This window comes from Peromyscus californicus, unplaced genomic scaffold, assembly GCF_007827085.1.
Source record: "Peromyscus californicus insignis strain IS unplaced genomic scaffold, ASM782708v3 Scaffold_16__1_contigs__length_79575227, whole genome shotgun sequence".
Taxonomy (NCBI): domain Eukaryota; kingdom Metazoa; phylum Chordata; class Mammalia; order Rodentia; family Cricetidae; genus Peromyscus; species Peromyscus californicus.
In genome coordinates, this window is record NW_026294458.1 from 22,538,418 (window position 1) to 22,550,138 (window position 11,721).

An 11,721-nucleotide genomic window follows, 5' to 3' on the forward strand; every position below is an offset into this window, starting at 1 on the left:
GCCTTGAACTCACAGAGATCCGCCTGGCTCTGCCTCCCGAGTGCTGGGATTAAAGGCGTGCACCACCACCGCCCGGCGCTGCATTTTTTTTTTTAACTTAAGAAAAAAGCAAAACAAAAACAGGGTCTCACGGTGTTTTCAACTAGCAACCTTCCTGTATCTGCCCCTGAGTGGTGCTTTCACAGACATGTACCGATGTTTTTCTTTTTCAGATGAAAGTTCTCTATATTCCTATTTCTTTAAAAACATGAATGACTGTTGATCATATCAAATGGTTTTCTTTGTCTTTTGTTGCTGTTATTTTGTTTTGAGGATTCCATATAGCCCAGGCTGGACTGAAATTTGCCATATACCCAAGGATGGCCTTGAACTCTTGGTCCTCCTGCCTCCACTTCCCAAATGCTGAGATTACAGGCATGTGCCACCACACCAGGCTTCTCCATTTATTGAGATTATTTTTCTCCTTTGTCCTGTTAACACTGTAAATTCTACAAGTAGGATACATATTTTTTAAAAGCGAAGAAAAAAAGAACAAAAACCCCTTGCATTCCTGGAATGAATCTATCTTATTCCTAGAATAAACCCAGCTTTATGATATTTTCATGTATTTCTGGATTTAGTTTGAGAACATGTTGTCAGGTTTGAGGATCAGAATCACACTCACTTTATAACACAAATTAGGATCTCTCTCTCCTTCCCTTTACCTTTTCCCTTTCCACCCATTCTCTGGAAGAGATATTTAAATCAAGCATCATTTTTAGTCACACCCTCCTGCCTCCCCCTTTGCTCACTCTATCTTCCTCTTTGCTAATTTGTCCCTGCCTCAAACCTTGGGGACCTTCTGTCAGATTGTCAGTTCTGTCCGCAGACTCTATCCCACCCTCCTCCACGGTCAGCACTAACACGGAGCTAGTGTCACTCCAGAATTAGACTCCCTGTAGCATAACTCGGCAATGTCCCTCCTCACCACAATCTATTCCACCCACAGCACAAGGCTCATTTGGATGTGTGGGAGTCCGAATGCCTTTCACCATGGTGTGCAAGAGTCCAGTGAAACCACCAAGCTAGACCACTCCGTGGGTAGAAAGAAAGGTTTATTGTGGGTCAAACTGCCAAGGCTGTGGATAGGGGCAGAGAGATGTAGAATGGCGGAAAAGCAAACAGATTTTACATGACAGTCAGCAGGGTGGGAATCTTTGAGCTGAGATTGTCCAGATTAGCCAGGAACTAGGTGTCCCTTGCTCAAGGTAGTTGGCCTTTGGGGGCAGATTAAGGAATTAAGGGAGATCACTGGTAAACAGAAACATGCCATGTGAGATCCAATTTTCTGGTAAACAGAAACCCGACTTTAGGCTCGGTTTACCCAATAACAATCCTTGTGTTTACCCAGCCAAAGTCCTTCGTTGAGGACATTGTCACCAGCACTACCATTTTGGGGACCCCGATTTGGACCTAACAACCATGAGGAAAATAAATAAACATATAAGAGCTCATTATTCTCCAGCTCAGAATTTCAAATGATTCTCTATTCCACTTGAATAAAATCTGAACCTCTTACTGTATGACATTGGCATAAGGTTTATTCACTGAGGGGCCCTGTGACTGACAGGGGCATCTGTCTGTCTTGCTGCGGTTCAGTGATTCAACTTATTTTGATCATTGGGTGCTGTCATCTTCAGGAAGAAACCCGTTTTCTTTCCTCTGCTTTGAACTGGGAGCACTCACCACCATTCATTGATTAGACTTTGTCACACTGAACCAGTTAACATCAGCTTTGGCTTTTGTCTTAGTTAGGGTTTCTATCGCTGTGAAGAGACACTATGACCATAGCAATGCTTATAAAGGAAAACATTTAACTGGGGCTGGCTTACAGTTTCTAAGGTTTAGTCCATTGCTGTCATGGTGAGAAGCATGACAGCATGCAGGCAGACCTGGTGCTGGAGAAGGAGCTGAGAGTTCTATACCTTGATCCGTAGGCAGCAGAAGGAGACTATGTGCCATGCATGGGCATGGCTTGAGCATATGAGACCTCAAAGCCCACCACCCCCATAGTGACACACTTCTTCCAACAAGGCCACACCTATTCCAACAAGGCCACACCTCCTTATAGTGCCACTCCCTATAGGCCAAACATTCCAATACATGAGTCTATGGGGCCATACCTATTCAAACCACCACAGCTTTGTTGATCAAAGCGGCAGGCAGAGACTATGGAGAAGCAAATGGATTGCCAGGCAATTTCTACTTTTCAGTCTTCCCTATCTGTCTACCCCTCCCTCACCCTCCTCCCCCCGTCCCCATCCACACTCCAGCATGTGCTCATCTCCATCCCTGGTGTTCCAGTCACACCAATCTTGTATTTCGGGTCTTTGTAGTTGTGTGCTTGTCTAAATGTTTTCACTCATAACTTCTCTTGGCTAGTGTCTTCTCATCTGAGCCTCACAGCAGACGTCACTAGCCCGGCGAAGAGGCCCGTCCTATCTCCACACCATCCTGTGTCCTCTTACCCCACTTAAATGTCAGGAGTCCTGTTTTCTCTCCTCTCCCCCTCTAGGGTTTCAATTTTATGCTTGCTAGAACTTAGGTGTCCCATACAGCTCTGGTGTTGTTTCTGATTTTTTTTTTCTGAAATAAGGTTGTATATGTATTGTGTCTCTTTCATATACATTTGATGATTAAAAAAAAAAGGCCCCTGCTAATCTTCAGAGGTTCTTATCAACTCTTGATGACCTTCTCTGTGTTCTTGACACACTGGCTTGCCTACCCAAAGCCCAGGGCTGGAAGGATGAGTGAGGATGTCGGCCAGTGTTTCACTTTCAGATGGCACTGTGTCCGTACACAGAGCTGTCTTCCCCTTCAGAAATTTACCTAGAAGCCGTGAGACTTCACTTTTGATATACTCCTCCAACATGATCCTTCCCCGGAGTGCCTCTTCTACCCAAAGTACAGTATACCATTGTCACATGTTTTCACTTCGGACGGGAAAGCCCAGGAAGCTCACTCCACAAATCTGATTCACACAGCCTAGAAACCGAATCTTTGCTCCGACGCCGGAAGCAGCCCTCTGCTGGCCCACTGCCTGAATCCTGTTCACTCCTCAAGATCCCTCCTTTCCCACTCAATCCTGCCACGCACCCACTCTGTCATCCTTCTCTGTGGGGCCCCTGGACCACCTCCCTCAGCTCATTTCTCTCCAGGTTCCCTCTCAGGCACGTGAGAGCTAGGAGCTTTCTCGTCATGGTTGTGGTTGGGGCATATCACAGGGTCTCAGGCTTGGCACTCGGCTGGCAGTTGTTAGCTGTCTATTCACCTCTGGCGCTGTTATCGGAATGACCTGCACATTCCTTTCAAGACGGGTAAGGTGAACACTGGGGATTTCTGGATTTCCAATGCCGTTTACAATTTCCTCAGCTTCTCTCTTCTATCCAAGTCAGGGCCCTTTCTCTGGCTCACCTTTTTCTTTTTTTTTTAATTGGTTTTTTTGAGACAGGGTCTCACTATGTAGCTCTGGTTTTTCCTGGAACTCACTCTGTAGACCAGGCTGGCCTCGAACTCACAGAGATCCACCTGTCTCTGCCTCCTGAGTGCTGAGATTAAAGGCATGCGCCTTCATAACCAACTCTTTCTCTGGCTCTTTAAGAGCAGTGAGGAAGAAGGATTTTCTTTGTGGTTTCTTGAGACCCTGAGCGGTTGCTCAGGCCTGATTTCCCCACCTACTGCCCAGTGAAGCTTTCTCTTTACGTCCCTTCTCTTAAGTGCCAAAGAGGAAAATATTAGTTGCTCTTAACCTTTATCCTTTTCAGTTTCTTCCCCTTTCCATGAATTTCCTTTCTCACAATCCAATTTCTCTTCACTTAACCACTTATATTTTTCCTGTTCCCCAAACATAGTTCCTAAATTATTTTAACATCTGACTTGGACGCAAAAATGCACTTAAAAACTCACATTTACAGGGTGTCATTTTATCTAACCTAGTAAGCACCACTTTAATGTAATTTAGCATATATATATATATATATATATACAGTCTTTGGTTTCCTTGTGTGTGGATGCATGATGCCAGCCCTGTCCTGGGACTCTGTTTGGGGTCCAGATATCAGAGAAGCTGTTAGCCTTGGAGACTTCAGGATCCAGGAAAGGGTCATGGAAACCTCTATAGTCAGAGCTCATTGTCCCCTTTCCTATTTCCTTTATATCCAACAATATTTCTATCTTTGCGTGAATCGTTTAGATCCACGGTCTCTACTCTGACCACATATTAAAGTACACGGAGAGACCAAAGAAGAGCACCATGGGGGGGTGACTGTTGCTAAGGCAGGCTGGTGGTGTGTGAGCTGTAGACCTTTCCGATTTTTTTGTATATGGTTGGTTCTTAATAAGATGAATACATAAAAATGTTTTTATACATGGGCTTGTATGTGCACTGTAAAAATTTTTAAAAAATACTGATAATAGGCTCTCTAGAAGACCAGTAAAGACAGACTTCTTGGGGGCACTGGGCCTGGAACCTAGAAACAGTACCCGGGGGTTCTTAGGATTGAGATGGGCATGTGAAGACAGGAAGGTAACTGAACCGGAGATCCTGGCTCCTTGAGACTGTGAGCAACTAGCTCTCTCCACCTCCTCCTCCTCCTCCTCTTTATCTTCTTCTGAGTCCTTTGAGACAGAGCCTCATTCTGTAGCCCAGGCTGGACTCACCCTCACGGCGGTCCTCCTCTCTCAGCGTCCGAGTTCTGGGACTACTACAGGAGCCACTCCCTGCACCGGACCTGGGACGATAGACTTCTGAGGAAGTGCCAGATGGCTGTTCCTGGTCAAGCAGCACCGCTATAACCATCTACGCACCTCTCACATGATCTGAGCCACCACAACCGAAGTGAACTGTAAACCAGCAGCGCTGGCCTGGGGAGCTCTGGCTAGGGCTCTCCTTCCAGGGTGAGCTTCGGGAGCGAGCGCTTCTCACCAAGTGGGTTGTGACCCCTCCCACAGCGGTTGCATATCAGTGTCCTGCATGTCAGATATTTACATTATGATTCATAACAGTAGCAAAATTACAGTTATGAAGTAGAAACGAAATCATTTTATGGTTGGGGGTCAGCACAACATGAGGAACTGTATTAAAGGGTAAGGTTGAGAACCACTGTTCCAGAAGGAAAAGGTCTTCCTGTGTTACTCATACTTACGTTCTTACCATATGGGATATGACCAAACACTTGACATTACCAGAAAAATGTCTATTAAATCAAGTTTGTTAAAAATAAGAAGGGCCTATGATACAGCTCAGTATTATTACACTTGCTGCCAAACCCAATGGACCTGAGTTCAACTCCTGGAACTCACGTGGTAGGAGAGACCCAAGTCCCAGAAGCTGTCCTTTGGCTTCTGCATATATGCCATGGCATGCTTCCCCCAAATAAATATGGGGTAATATGGGTGGGCATTGAGTGAGGATGTTCTGTCAACAGGAAACAAGGTTAAGAACATCGACCCAGATTTCAGCTCTCACTTACCTGGCTTTACATTATTATCTAGTTACTTTATTGTGGGGCATCTCAGCTTGCTCCAATGTAAAACCGCAGAACAAGCAAAATAGCTACAACCATAAAAACAAAGCAAAACAAGCATTTTGCACGAAATAATTGTGAGAATTTAATAAATCTATGTCTAGAACTGGAAAAGCCTTTAACCCTGTACCTGGCACATAGCGAGCATTCACACTCAATGCATTACAGTTTCTATCAAGAGTATTAACAAAGACACAGTAGGGACACTGTAAGGACTTGCTGAATGAGTGAATGCGCCTTCTGGTTTTGTGATGCTCATCTCTGCTTGTATCCATTTCCCTGTGCCTTCCAGATAAGAAACATGGCAGCCGGCAGGTTCTGGGTTGAACTTTGGGTGAGTGTCACGGAAAATAATAAGGAGCGGAGGGAACAAGTTCAGGAGCTCCAGGCCAGCTTGAGCTCCACAAGTCTCTGTCTCAAAAAACAGACCAGCAAACAAAAAAAAAAGGGAGCGAACTCATGCTTGGGCTGGCTTGACTTCTGAATCTCAGCCAGGAGCCTGAGCTGAACACTGTGGGAGTTTTCAAGTTGGAGTCACAAGAAAGAGGGGACATTCACAGTTGAGCCACCTTGACCCCAGTGCCGCCAAGTGAGGGAATTCACCGATTGGGTTGCCCTTTCCAGGAGATTTTACCTAATTTTCCTTCTACCTCTCAATGCAACAGGGGTTAAGAATTGCTTTCAGGAAAAGGTAAATGAGAATCAAGAAAGAAGATATAACGATTTAGCCGGGGAAGGTCCTGAAATCCAAGATTTTCTGAAGACCATCAGGAGAATTCCATGACAGTTCTGGAGCAGGAGAAAGGGTTTCAAGTGGTTTTGGGGCAGAGCTATCTGGCAGAGTCGACCAGAATGGACCAGTGGTGGAAGGGCCGGGAGAAGAGAGCCCAATACAGAGGTTGGTGCCCAAATCCAGGACTCTCAGATAGCCTAGAGGGGAAGGAACAGATCCCAGACTTGAAGAAATCAAGAGCCATTGTATGAGTGTGAATCAGGTACTGGGGCGGGGCTGGGGGAGAGAAATGACTTTTATTTTTAGTGCTGTTATGTTCTGAGTCAAAGATGACTCAGTCCTCAAGACTGGACAGCTGAATTATCATGGCGGCTGTTATCATAGGACAGGACAGACAGCTGGGCCAAGAGGCTGATTTAGCTTTGGATAGAATGAGTGGGCTGTTGTCAGGGTACCAACTGGACACATGAGGCAAGCTGCTATGTGGCTGTAGGATGTCTTTCTGTCTGCTGTGAATATATGTTGCTCCCATTGGTTAACAAATAAAGCTGCATTGGCCTGTGGCCGGGCAGAATGGAGCCAGGCGGGAAATCCAAGAGGGATAGAGAAGGAAGAAAGGCTGGGTCAGGGAGGAGCCGAGAGCCACCACCAGGAGAAGCAAGGTGTGAGAGAACAGGTAACACCATGAAGCCACGTGGCAAAGCGTAGATTGATAGAAATGGGTTGGATTAAGTTGTAAGAGCTAGATAATAATGAACCTGAGCCATATAGGCCATACAGTTTGTAATTTATATAAGCCTCTGAGTAATTTTTTTTTTTTTTTTTTCTGAGACAGGGTTTCTCTGTGTAGCTTTGCGCCTTTCTGGAACTCGCTTTGGAGACCAGGCTGGCCTCGAACTCACAGAGATCCGCCTGCCTCTGCCTCCCGAATGCTGGGATTAAAGGCGTGGGCCACCCTAAGTGGCTGTGGGACCACGGGTATGAGAGTTTCATCCGGACCACGGGATGAGGCAGGATTGGAGAAATTTCTGGCTACAGCTATGGCTCATAAACAGTGTGTGTGTGTGTGTGTGTGTGTGTGTGTGTGTGTGTGTGTGTGTGTGTGTGTGTGTTGAGAATCAGAGGAGACATCAAGTGCTAGGACTGGGTTTTCTTATCACCCCCCAACTCTTCACAAAGCCAAAGAAGCCTGTCTCTCTTGAGGTGGAGGTAGGGGGCTGCGATGGTCATCCCATGGTCAGACGTACGCCCAAGGGTGAGATCAGGAGTATGTGTGAGGCTGGGTAAGCAGTATTCTGGCTTTCAGAATGCCAGGATAAGGTGCTCTAGGGCTAGGTAAGGATTCGGTAGGTAGGGAAGATTTATATTCCAGCGTCATATCTTCTGCATGTCATATCTTCCGGGGATCTGAAATGTTAGACTGTAGCACTGGCAAATTCTCAAGCAAGATCCATAAATGAAAACCATTCTGAAAAGACACCTATGAAAAGACAGCAACTGCGCCTCTCATCTTCTCTGAACCTTTAACTTTGCTGTCTTTAATTTGATTTGAGTTTTCCTTGTATTTCCAGCGAATTATACTGTGGGTGGGAGACACAAAGAAAGAGAAAGCAGAGCCTCTGGTTTTTTTTTTTGTTTTGTTTTGTTTTTGTTTTTTGTCCATAATTAAAACTTTATTGAAAAACTGACACCAAAATAGGAGATCACTGTTGTTTACTTTATAAAATCAAACACAGTTACATTGTCTTGGTAGAGTCACTGAACTTGATAAGGCTTTCTGTGAAAAACACAAACTCAGGAATTTGTATAGATGATTAGTGTTGCTTTCTTCTAAATGAACAGCCTTCTGTGAGCCTGGCTTTTCCTCCTGTGGGCTGGCACAACACTGTTGAACAACCTACGCAGAGAATCACTGTCTAAGCATGACTGAAAACTGTAGTCATCTTGTAGCAACCTGGGCACTTCACATCCATGAAGTAAGAATTTGGGCTCTGAACCAGTCATTTCTTCTTATGTTTTTTCTTTTCCTCTTCCAAGGAAGGGTGTAATAGCTCTCTAGCCAGAGGCATGGGGACGGCTCCGCCAGCACCAGCGCGCCAGATCTCAGAGGTGAGGTGCTCACTAGTGAGCACTCAGCTACAACTTCGAGCCCCTGTTTTTAAGAAGCTAAGTCTTAGCTATCACAGAAGCCTGACATACATGCAATAAGCCACTGAGGACCATCGTAAGGCACTGTAGACACTGACTCAAATGACCCGCGAGTCAGGTTTTCTGGAGGACACGGAACTAGAGGTGGACTCCAAATGACTGATGGACCCCAAAGGAGGACCTGCAGGCTCAGGAGCAGAGTCACAGAGCTGAAAGTGGCCACAGGGTATTTTAGGGGACTATCACTTTTGGCACACTGGGGAGCATGGCAGATCATTTTGATCAGGCAGAGTGGCACTCAATTGAGTAGAGCTCTATGTACATAGTCATTCTGGTCTTAAATACTAGAAGCCAATTAAGCAGGAGCCATGTAACATGGTGGATAGAGCCCAGATTCTGAGGTCAACTGGCATTGGTATGAATCATGAGTTCACCCACCAATAGATGTAGTTGTTTTTTTTTCTCTTTGGAGGCATGCCACCCAGCTCCCAAATAAGCACATGGAGACTTATTCTTACTTATGAATGCCCGGCCTTAGCTTGGCTTGTTTCTAGCTAGCTTTCTAACAAATTATCCCATTTCTCTTTACAGTTTGCCTCTGGGCTTTTTACCTTTCTTTATTCTATATATCCTTCTTTCCTTCTTACTCCAAGGCTGGCTGTGTGACCGTGTGGCTGGGTGACTGTGTGGCTGGGAGGTTGGCCCCTGGCATCCTCCTTTCCTTCTTTTCTTGCTCCTCACTCTCACTCCCCAGAATTTTCCTCGTATTTATTCTCTGCCCAACAGCCCCACCTGTCCTTTCTCCTGTCTCACTATTGGTCATTCAGCTCTTTATTAGACCAATCAGGTATTTTAGGCAGGGAAAGCTCAGCTTCACAGAGCTAAACAAACATAACATAAAAGAGTACAACACATCTTTGCATCATTAAAACAAATGTTCCACAGCATAAACAAAAGTAACACATCTTAAACTAATGTTCCACAACAACTAGATGCACCAGAGTGGACAAATTATATAATTTTCCTTGTCCCTTAGTGTTTTCACATGTAAAATAAGGTAACACATGGAATTATTGGGAAGTTTATGGAAGATAATCTATGACGTGTGATTACAGCCTTACCCATCATAAAACATGTGTTCTGGGAGTTTTATTTTTATTGACAGTGGTATTAATGGGGCAAAGGGAAATTTATTGTAAGAGTACAGAGTGACCTTATGGAATTAATGTCAAGACTACTGCTAGGTTTCAAAATTGGACCGATCAGAGAAACAGAAAGTCATAAGGAACCCAGACACTCTCTCCCTTTTCTGTTTCTCTCAGGAGATAGGCCTCGTGTTTCTCTTTCCTTGCAGACTAGCCTTCCATGTTTCTCCATTCTCGTGGGGAAATGGGCTGCTTTCATTGCTCAGGTTTGTACATAGGGAAATGGGCTGCTTTCATTGCTCAGGTTTGTACATAGGGAAATGGGCTGCTTTCATTGCTCAGGTTTGTACATAGGGAAATGGGCTGCTTTCATTGCTCAGGTTTGCACATAACAATTCCATCCACCAGAAGAGAAGAACTGGCTATCTCTTAGTTGTAGTTTCAAATGTTGAAGAGTAAAGTCTACCTGGTCCAGCTTAAGTCAGATGTCCACTGCTGGTCCATTCAGATGAGGCTAAGGACGGGGTCTTTCCTTTCAGTTCTCAGAGAAAGGACCCATGAAAACGCCTTCCGATCTGAGCAATATGATTTTTAGACACTGGTCCCCCTAGGAATCCAAGCTCAGGGTATCCAGAAAACAACCTCTGAGGTCTTTGACTTGAATGAGAGAGTGAGTGTATTCTCTACTTCAAGTTTTATGGAGACTTAATGCTAGGGAAATACATTAATCTTCTGAAATTTGTAGCCAGGCATGAAGATAACTAAAGCACATGTAGCAGAATAATGTCTTGCTAGAATACCCAAGGTTTCTTCAGGAGCTGAAACCCGTGACCCTGTCTCTTTGGAGGGAGGTAGTCAACAAAAAAGTCTGTGATCTCAGGTTATTAGAAATGTCTAAACTGCAGAAACTGACTCAAGAGAAAAAGAAAATCAGAACAGATCTCTAACAAGTGAAGAGATTGAATTAGTGAGCAAGAAAAAGAAAACTACAAAGGAAAGCCAATGCTAACATTAAATTAAGTCATAGAAGAGAAAATACTCCATGCGACTATTTATTTGTCTTCTAATAAGTAGGGGGACTATACTATCCTAACGTGCTAGCTGCCGGTGAAAAAGGCATTTCTTTTTCTCAAGGAGGGATTTATAGCCAAGGCACAATCCTTGAACCACCGGAAGCTAATGGAGTCATAGAACTCCAGAGAGGGTTGTGTGCCCAGCGGTCTCTCTGATTGCGGTGATCTCCAGCCATGCTCATGTCTCCTCGTCCCTCTGTCTTCCTGTTCCCATCTCTGTTCTCTCTGTATTGATGGACCAGCCCCGTTCTCCAAAAAGAACTCACCAGCTGAAGGTCTGAGTTCTCAGTCAGCTGTCTACACCAGCTTGACTGGGATTCCCATGTGAGGGTGGCTCTCTTGGCTGCAGGGCTGGCTGCCTGGTCATATGACCTGCAGTTCTGTCTCCTGCTCGGCTGTTACTATTTGAAATTTTTAATAACTTTTCTTTTTCTTAACAACAAGTCCATATGTTAATTTCATCCGGACTTCAAAAGTTCTGTAGCCTGTTGCACGAATCTTAAAAGTTCTTATTAATAAAATCAAACCTGGAGCCAGGTATTGGGGTGAATGCTGGAAGATCAGAGACGCAGAACAAGCCACAGCTTCCTCACCTCGCCAATTCCTCAGCTGATCCTGTTTCCTCAAACTGGAAGCCTCTGGTCCTCATTCGAATGGATCTCAGCTGAACTGCTGCTCAAAAGCTTGAAAGCTTAACCAGCTCTAGTTCCTTGTCCTCATGCCTTAAATACCTTTCTGCTTTCTGCTATCACTTCTTGGGATTAAAGGCTCTTGTTACCACACCTGGTTGTTTCCAATGTGGCCTTGAACTCACAAAGATCCAGCGGATCTCTGCCTCTGGAATGCTAGGATTAAAGGCGTGTGTGCCACCATTTTCTGGCCTCTATATCTAGTGACTGTTCTGTTCTCTGACCCCAGATAAGTTTATTAGGGTGCACAATATTTTGGGGAACACAATATCACCACAGTAGCCAGTCTTCGGGGTTCCACTGTGAATTTACTTTGAGGTGAATTTACTCAGCCATGGTTTTAGAGCACTTTATACATAGAAACTAATC

The 11,721-nt window shown here is 44.9% G+C and overlaps 1 pseudogene; it reads right to left on the reverse strand.

Annotated features, from left to right (window-relative positions):
• Positions 1-7,974: 7,974 nt before the first annotated feature.
• On the reverse strand, positions 7,975-9,509 carry LOC128111503 (40S ribosomal protein S27-like; annotated as a pseudogene).
• Positions 9,510-11,721: the final 2,212 nt, after the last annotated feature.